Here is an 8,814-nt window from a genome sequence, read left to right as displayed (position 1 = left end):
ATCGCAGCGTCCTCTGCGTACAATAATACCACAATGCGATAGCCTTCCAGCCTGTTAAGCGTGGCGATTTTGGTATGTCCACCCTAAACAGTTTTACAAAAACTCGATCTAGTTTTTCTTTTGTGTTCACTTTCACAAAATACAGTATTAACAGCAATTAAAGTTATTCAAGACGTCCACTGTTGGATATAAATCTCCACTGTAGAGTTCGAATAAAACTACTTGGTCTTGCATCGTTCGTCTTTTGACAACCTAAACTAGCTAGTATATATATATATATATATATATATATATATATATATATATATAGCTATATGCTTATAAAAAGTGTAAAGGATTTTTGTAGCTTATAGCTATATGCTTCAAAAATCCTTTACACTTTAGTTATCGTCCTCATTGCAGCCCATAGACTATCACTGTAAGGTATGAGCCTACCCCAAAAAATCTATGGGGCATATATAAAATCTTTTCGCTTGGCAAGCGGGTTGGAAATGATCGTGTGGTATTATGGTGCACAAAAGTCACTGCTACCCATCTTCAGGTTGTATCTTCAGGTTCCACTTGTTTGTGAGCTGTGGCAATTTTATGTCATTAATGCACAAAGTGTGAATTATAAAAGATATCGAGAATCGAAAATAACGCTTGATAATACGCAGTCTGTTAGGTTACCCAATATCTGAATTAAGAATAATATTGGCCATTAAAAATATAGCAAACTACTGAGCATTCGAATTTCAAATCATACCCCGGGCTTGAAATGTTAACGTTTTTTTTTTAATTACATAATTCTGAACGATCAAATGCAATATGTTAGTTCATCTAAATGATTACGGCCTGTCATCGTCCTATTGTTTCATATAAAACACTGTAACAGCTGTCAGATTTGATGTTTCCATTTGAAGCGACTTAGCTCGATTTTCATTTGTTTATGGTACTCTTGTAATTATAAGGCGCGTAACGCGTTTTTAACGATGCGATATTTCGATTTCAATATCATCGGATTGCCGTTGCGGCGAAGGTCGACTTTGTACTATTAAATAAATTATATCCATTAGTTAACAATGATGTTTATGGCAGCCATAGCTTTTTATATTAAAGTGTAATAACTATTATTAGTCAAAAATTAAAATTATTTTGACCTAGACGTCGCAGAGGAATCAAGATGACGTATAAATTGGCAGTGAGCATATTGCTTTTGAAACCTTTTGGTCATTGTGGCCGAAGGTCCCTACCATCATGCTGCTGATAAGAAGAAGACGTCGCCACAGTATAATAAAAAAGTTGTCTCTCGTTTTGATTCATTCTTACAAGCCAATAGTCGCTTAAAAGCCATGAAGAGAGGCTCGGGATTTAATTTAAAAAAAGCTAACTGACAGTCCAGCAGACCGGTAAGTTAAATAGGCAGGAAGCGAGTTACATAGTGTGATGATACCTTTAGGTAGTTGAAGATATTGCTAAGTCGATGAGTGAATCTGGATGCTGATCGCTACCAATCCTTTTGCAAATCTTTGATAGAAAAAACTACGATATTTTTTGCAATCTTTTTAGTCTATCAGTTAAATCATAAACCTTTTGGTTGTGGTCCTTACTTAATTTGGTAGCTTTTAACATAAGTAAAAATTTAATTAACTCTCTATTTAACGACAACTTTGGTATATTGTAAAATTAATCAATGTTCAAAAAATTACATTTATTTCCTATCACCTGTATAATGTGATCACGTTGAAATATGTTACATTAATTTAATTATTATATTGAAATGAGTATAGGCCAATATCTCTTGATAGTACAAATTTTGCAGGATCAAATAGTAAGCAATGATTAATTTTAATATGTCGCAATATGAATTTTTAAAACGCATTTTTTTACTATGTCATCATTTAAATTTATTTAGGGAGTAACGTACATAAATTGATTGCACTTCAGTTATATTCTAACACTTTAAAGATTTTAGACAATCATCCTATATGTGGCTAAATTCTTTCATATAAAAAAATTATTGATAAAAATAGAGTATTTGACCCTTGACCCTTGCGGTTTACGGCGGTGTGTACGCGCCTGAATCATCCGACGAATAAGGAACACGTTGAATGTTTAAGGAATGTGACATTTCCTGTTAATAGTTAAAAGGCCTTATTGAAACCGAGATGGACATGACCCGCGCGGATAGTTAGTGAAAGTGCGTTGCTACATCACCGCTCGGTCATAGAGCAGGCGTAGGTGGTCTCTGTGCAATGAACCTGTAAACGTTTCCACGGCTGACGTTAATCTGAACGAGGTTTTACGCAATGGTTATAAATGACAGTGTTAATGGGATTTTTTTTTAATATTCTAGTCTACTTAGTGTTATTTTAAACGTAGAAAACAAAGACGACAATGCGTACTAGTTGACGCTACAAGCATGGCTTATCAATTTATGGTGAAATTACTGGACTGAGATCAGATTTAACGAATTATTCAGCCGATTGACGTCCACTGCTAGATATAGGTCTGCCCCAAAGATTCCTATGACGTCTTTCCATTCAGTTGTTAACAGACAAATTCACACACACACACATATATATATATATACAACTTATATATATATATATAAATATATATATATATATATACAACTTAGTGAATAAACTGTACACAGTTCGCTCTGTTCGATTTTATCTATTACTCATATACTTATTTTGTGTCTTATATATATTACGCGCATTAAATTTCTTATAAGTGTTATTTGTCTTGGCCACACTTGATCGATATGTTTGTTTTAAGTTAAGACTTCTATGTACATTTATACAAATAAAAAATTATGTCTAAATGTATCGCTTACCTTAAAACTCGTAAGCGGTTAAATCAAATTGTAAATGCTGGAGGAAGGTTTTAATGGAGAGAAAATAAAAAAATTGAATTAAATAGTAAAAACTTTTATAGTACTCGTATATAATCAGAAAGTAAATTAAAACTTATGTTGTATATACAACCTCTAACGAAAACAAGTGAGTTAGAACGTAAATATCTAAAGAGAACTTTTATATAATTTTATGTAGGTGAATAATATGTAGTCGTATATGAAATAAAAAAAACTGGGTCAAGTTTAATACAGGTCAGGTTTGACACAAAGGATTTGATGTTAAATATTATACGCACACTGCAAGGCGTAGAACTCGCCCAAAAATCGTCTCTATAAACGGTCTTGCACTGCCTGCATTCAGTTACTTTTCTAGACCTTGATTATACCGTCGATCCTTCTAGTGGAAGGGCTTACCTATATCATATCTTTGTACAATGCGATGATTTAATTGTGTTTTTTATCGTCCTTTGTTTTACCCGTAAAACGTTCATTTCTTCACTTAAACCAACCACCGAGATTTCCAATAGACCGACATAAAGCAACCTGCATCTTAATTGCTTATTATCTATGCTCGCGTCTTCATCCACGTATATTTTTAAAAAATATATTACCCTTGTTAATTTTTTATGTCTAAAACAACGATCCTCTACACATCGCTCATTTAATATAGCATTGTAGCCAAAAGGTTCTCTTGGTAAACTCGGCGTGGATATTCGCCCCACTAAACGAACTGACGACATAATTAAGTTACCAGGAAATTACTGCATGCAGGCAGTGTAATACCGGCCATGGGATCTTTGGTAGAAAGCGAAGCCTCCTTATTAAGCAATAAGATAGAATATATTATTAATTTGTAGAAACACTACGAAATTACCGGTAACGAGACATACGTAATTTAATTGCTTTAATTATATGAATTACATTTCAATAAATCGTTACAATAAATGTATGTTAATGTATTCTCGCTTTCGACTATTGCAACATGTACTAGTAATACCAAGTGTCAAATCTCAAAGTAATTTAACGTCTAACCAAGTCACAAGTTAAACCGGATTAACACATGTTATAAAAAAAACTGCTTACTTTTTATTCGATCGACAGGTGCAGTAATTTGATAGAGAATAATTTCCAAAAGCTCGGGGGCTGTAGCATGATTAATGATGATTACAGCACATTATCTCGATTATTTCGGGCCCCTCTGCAGCGGAAGAGCATTTCGCAACAAGTTGTAACTTAGTGTATGTCACACGACTTCGTAAGCTGACTTGACCAAGTATTTTAATGTATTGTAATATAATATAATATAACTAGCTGATCCCGCAAACGTTGTTTTGCAAAAAAAATTGATATTTTAATTTACAAATAAAAAATAAGGGTTGATCGTAGAGGGGTGAAAATTTATGGATGTATGTATTCTTGTAAGCTGTATCATAAAAAATAAAAACAAAAAATTTCGTTAAAAAAATAAAATTTTTTTTTTAGTGTGAACAACTTATCACTTAGGGGTATAGAAAATAGATAGTAGCCGATTCTCAGACCTACTGAATACGCATATTAAATTTGGTAAAAATCAGTCAAGCCGTTTCAGAGGAGTTCAAGTTCGAACACCGTGACACGAGAATTTTATATATTAGATATAATATAATATAATATAATATAATATAATATAATATAATATAATATAATATAATATAATATAATATAATATAATATAATATAATATAATATAATATAATATAATATATTGGTTATTATCATCGGCGAAGAGTTGCCAGTTTACTAGTACAACAAAACCCACGGATTCACTACATCCGTACACAGTTGAAATTCCTTCCACCCGCACTAAGCGTTACTACTTTTTAGTGCTAATAGCCAAAGAGTGGAATAACCCATCTCATTGTTTCCAGCCAACTATAACTTAGGAGTCTTCAAGACAAGAGTGCATAGGTTTCCTCTAGGCTCATGTACGATCGTTGACCTCGTCATCGTTTAACATCAGGCGTGAAAGAGGTCAAATTCTTTGCCTGTAAACGCTATAAAAAAATTATCGAATTACTCGTATTTTGATATAATTTAAATGTCAATATTTAAAAACCGAAGTGTTTTGTTTTGATTCTATTTCACAATTTTATTATTCCGTGGTTAATTTTAAAATTATTATTTGTATTTTTTTATTGAAATTTTGTTTTAGTACAGTAATACCCCGCTTTACACGACCCCGTAATACGCGGTTTCACTATAACGCGAATTGTAAATTTCGCGCTCAAATGCCTCGAATTACGCGAAAAAGTGCATATAAATATAATGAGTCATCAACTTCTCTATGGTGTCTTGACCATCTGTCAATCAATTAAAAACAGTGTTGGGTGTTACTTGGGTGAACCTATTTTACAAGAACGTAAACAAAACGTTACCCAAAAGACAATAAATGTATTGCATAAAGTGTTCCTAGAATTAAAGTGATTGATTAAAATGATTTGTATTTTTTTGTAATAATTTTTGGCTATGTTTAATCATAAACCTCGTTATATGCGAATTTCAGTTAACGCGACTTTTTTTGGAACGTATCCCTCGCGTAAAACGGGATATTACTATATTTAAATACTATACATGTTTCATGTTACGCACTTCACACTTGAAGGAGATAATAAAATAAATCACGCTAGAATCGCTATTATTTCGTCAGCTTATCGAAGGTTGAACGGGCAATCCTCGTTTCTTAACTTTATAAATGATTTGTAACATTTTGAAATTCTTGATACGATCGTAAATATATTCTATTTTCTCCTTGACTATTGTAATTTGTTTTAATTTATTGATATTTAATTTATAAATTTAAAATCTATAATCGTATTATACAGTTTTTTTTTATAATATATAAATTAAAGGTTTTTTTTAGTTAAAGAGTTTATATGTACGTAAATCTTACTATACAAAGTTCTTGAAATAATTATTAACAATTTTATGTGCAATTGTGTGCTGTCTATTAAATAATCATTTAAACATTTAACAGTTTCAAAAAAAATCTATTACATTGTATAAGTCATTTTAAGTTAAAATAAAGCAAAAAAAAAAATTAATTCACAAGGAAATAAGTTTTTAGAGTTGACTTTTAACATTTGTAACTTTTCCAGATAAGGTCGCGTTTAAAATATTTTTAGGTTTATGTTTAAACATTTCATTTTAGCACAAGCAGATTCCAGTGTCTTTCAAATTGGATTCTTTTGTTATTCTTCACATGACGTAAATGAGCAGTCATTATAAATGATTATAAGTTAATAATAATATAAATAAAGAAACCAGTGGAAAGCCGATAAATATTGAGAACTTAATATTATATATGTTATGTTTCAAATAGTTCCAGATCTACATTCTTCTTACGACTCTTCATAAATCGTCAAAGTTGTCGATTTAATCCATAGATTTAATCCCTACTGTAAATTATAACATGTCTATCGTATGGTATATTACTTGATATAATATGAACCATAATTCTTGATACAGTGGACAAAGAAAAAAAGGCGATAAGTTTTTATATATCATTTTCAGTTCATAAACGCCCACTATAAGGCTCTCCCAATGAGGGGATATACCATAACAGCCAAGATTGGCAGACAGGTCAGTGATTGCAGTGTCATCTGAAAACTTTTTTCTGAGCAATGGCAATATTATATCATTATTGCACTAAGTTTGAGCTATATAATTTAATGGAATCAGGCGTTACCTTGCGGAAGTCCATCCTAAGTAAGAAAAGGACCAATATTTAGCCATATCAACACATGCAGTGGTAGTCTCTGTGTTTGGCACTAGTCGGTGTAACAACTCCTGAAGACGCCCCGTGGAGGGGTGAAATACGTGTTGAGTAAACTAACGGTGGTAGTTGTGTAATTCGCATTGTTTGCCACATGCGCAATTATCAGCGGGCTGGCGGGCCGTGCATTTCATTGCACCACTACCACTGCATGTGCGAAAGTGGCTGAATATAGGTCCTTTTCTTACCGAGTTATATAAGATCAAGAGAATCAAACCTGCGAGCTACAATCGTATGGGGCATGTTCATGGTCCACTACCGTTGCGTTACCACTACTCAAAGACTTACGCAAGTTGTCGATGTCAATTTTATTTAATGGATAGCATTGTAAATATCTGAAATCAAAAAATAAATGATTCATTTTTCCATTAAACTCCTTTAAAAAAATTAATGCATTGTAATTTATAAAAAGTATACATATATGTAAAGTAAGGTAATGTGTCCATCCTTCTAGCGTTTACGTCTCCGACCAGCGGGACGTGTGAGTTCATATAAACCCGTTTTTGATGAAACCTTAAGTTATTATTGCTATGAAATTTTAACTAAAGCCTTTGCGGTGTTGCATCACTGGTGTCTGATATGGGAAAGTCTAGGAGGTGACATTTGAAAAGTTCGCAGTTCGCGCATCGCTCGAATCAAAATGTTATACGATTTTGACAGTTATGAAACGTGATAGATATAGACGCGGTGTGAGTAATCCGAAATCGAGTGTCGGAATTGAATTATAGGTATAGGATGACGCCGCGCCTTATCGTAGTCCTTGACAACACTTACTTAGTTGTATTCCATTCGTTTCAATTCGTCCTATTCGATTTGTACCTTTTGTTTTGTATTTTTGTGTATAACTCAAATTTTTCTTGACCTATAACTTACTAAAGTACAAAGTCTATTACAGCTAAAAATAATTTAAGAAAAATAAATAAACTTACATCATCATAAAAATATTTACTTATATAGTCATTAATTATTCATATTTAAATTGAATATCTGTAATAATAACATATAATTTTATCTAGCCGTCCAACACTTCGCTTCTGATTTCCAATAAGACAGTTTCGAATTATTATCTTTCCTCTTTATATGTGGACATGTTACGTAGTGCTTGTTGGTCCGAAGTCTCCACAATAGAACCTTAAGACATCAGAGGCTATTCGTGCTGCAGGCTACGTGGCCTGGATACTGTCATTTACATGTGTACGGATCTCTTCATCAATAACTTTATTTATAAATATTAGTTGTATTTTATTTATATTACGCAAAGTTTCCTGAAAATCTAAATCGGTTATAATGAAATAAACAATTTTTGTAAATCGCAAACCTAATATACACACACTTACACAAGTTTTATTTTAAGTAGAAAGTTTTGCTCATAAACCTTCCCGAAATAAACCAAATTCGACGGTAGAAGCGGAAAGCAGAAAGCCTGCATACAATGTGTTCCGAAGAATTTAAAAAAGTCGTCTATCTTATGTATCTTATGTCCCAGGCTGCGCTGGTTGGACCCTTCTTTCCACTCAACAGCCTTAAGACACCAGCGGTCATCCGTTCAATGTCCTATGTAGCCTGTAAACTTCCACTTCAACAACTTGATCTCGCAGAGAAATCCCGAGCTTAAAAAAATTAGTCGTACTGTATTTTTATTAAGGAATATTTTTACATAGTTTTAATTTTTCATCATCATTATCTCAACCGATTTCAAGGAATAGGCTTTTCTTAAGGATCATCGAGATAACTTGACTATGACATGGCGTGGGATGACTCCCACCTAATGGGAGGCCATCCCACGCCGTGCTTGCCGGCTCGTGATCACCGCTTGACAATGTTTCATCTCCAACGGCCTCCCGTTTCAACTTTTACTCTCTACTAAATATGATTTTGTATTACTCAATAGAAATATTTTTGAAGTCTATGTATTGTAAAAATAATTTCACACAAACAGGTTTACGAACATGCTAATACATCATTTCGACAGTGTTAAATAAACTTTCGTAACGGCTTCCAAATTAAAAATTAATTTTATTCGCACAAAATGCTCCGAGCTAATATTACAAATTAGAATGTCATTGGGTCAAAGTGAAGGAAAGCTAAGTTGCAATGCAAACTATTCGCTGGTATGTCCGGAGCACTGACTACAATAGTTCAGTGTCTAAATACGGGGGCG

The sequence above is a fragment of the Battus philenor genome, unplaced genomic scaffold, assembly GCF_028537555.1.
Source record: "Battus philenor isolate CCGP_79_NKW_IND1 unplaced genomic scaffold, ilBatPhil1.0.hap1 SCAF_19, whole genome shotgun sequence".
Lineage (NCBI taxonomy): Eukaryota > Metazoa > Arthropoda > Insecta > Lepidoptera > Papilionidae > Battus > Battus philenor.
This window is presented reverse-complemented; position numbering follows the sequence as displayed.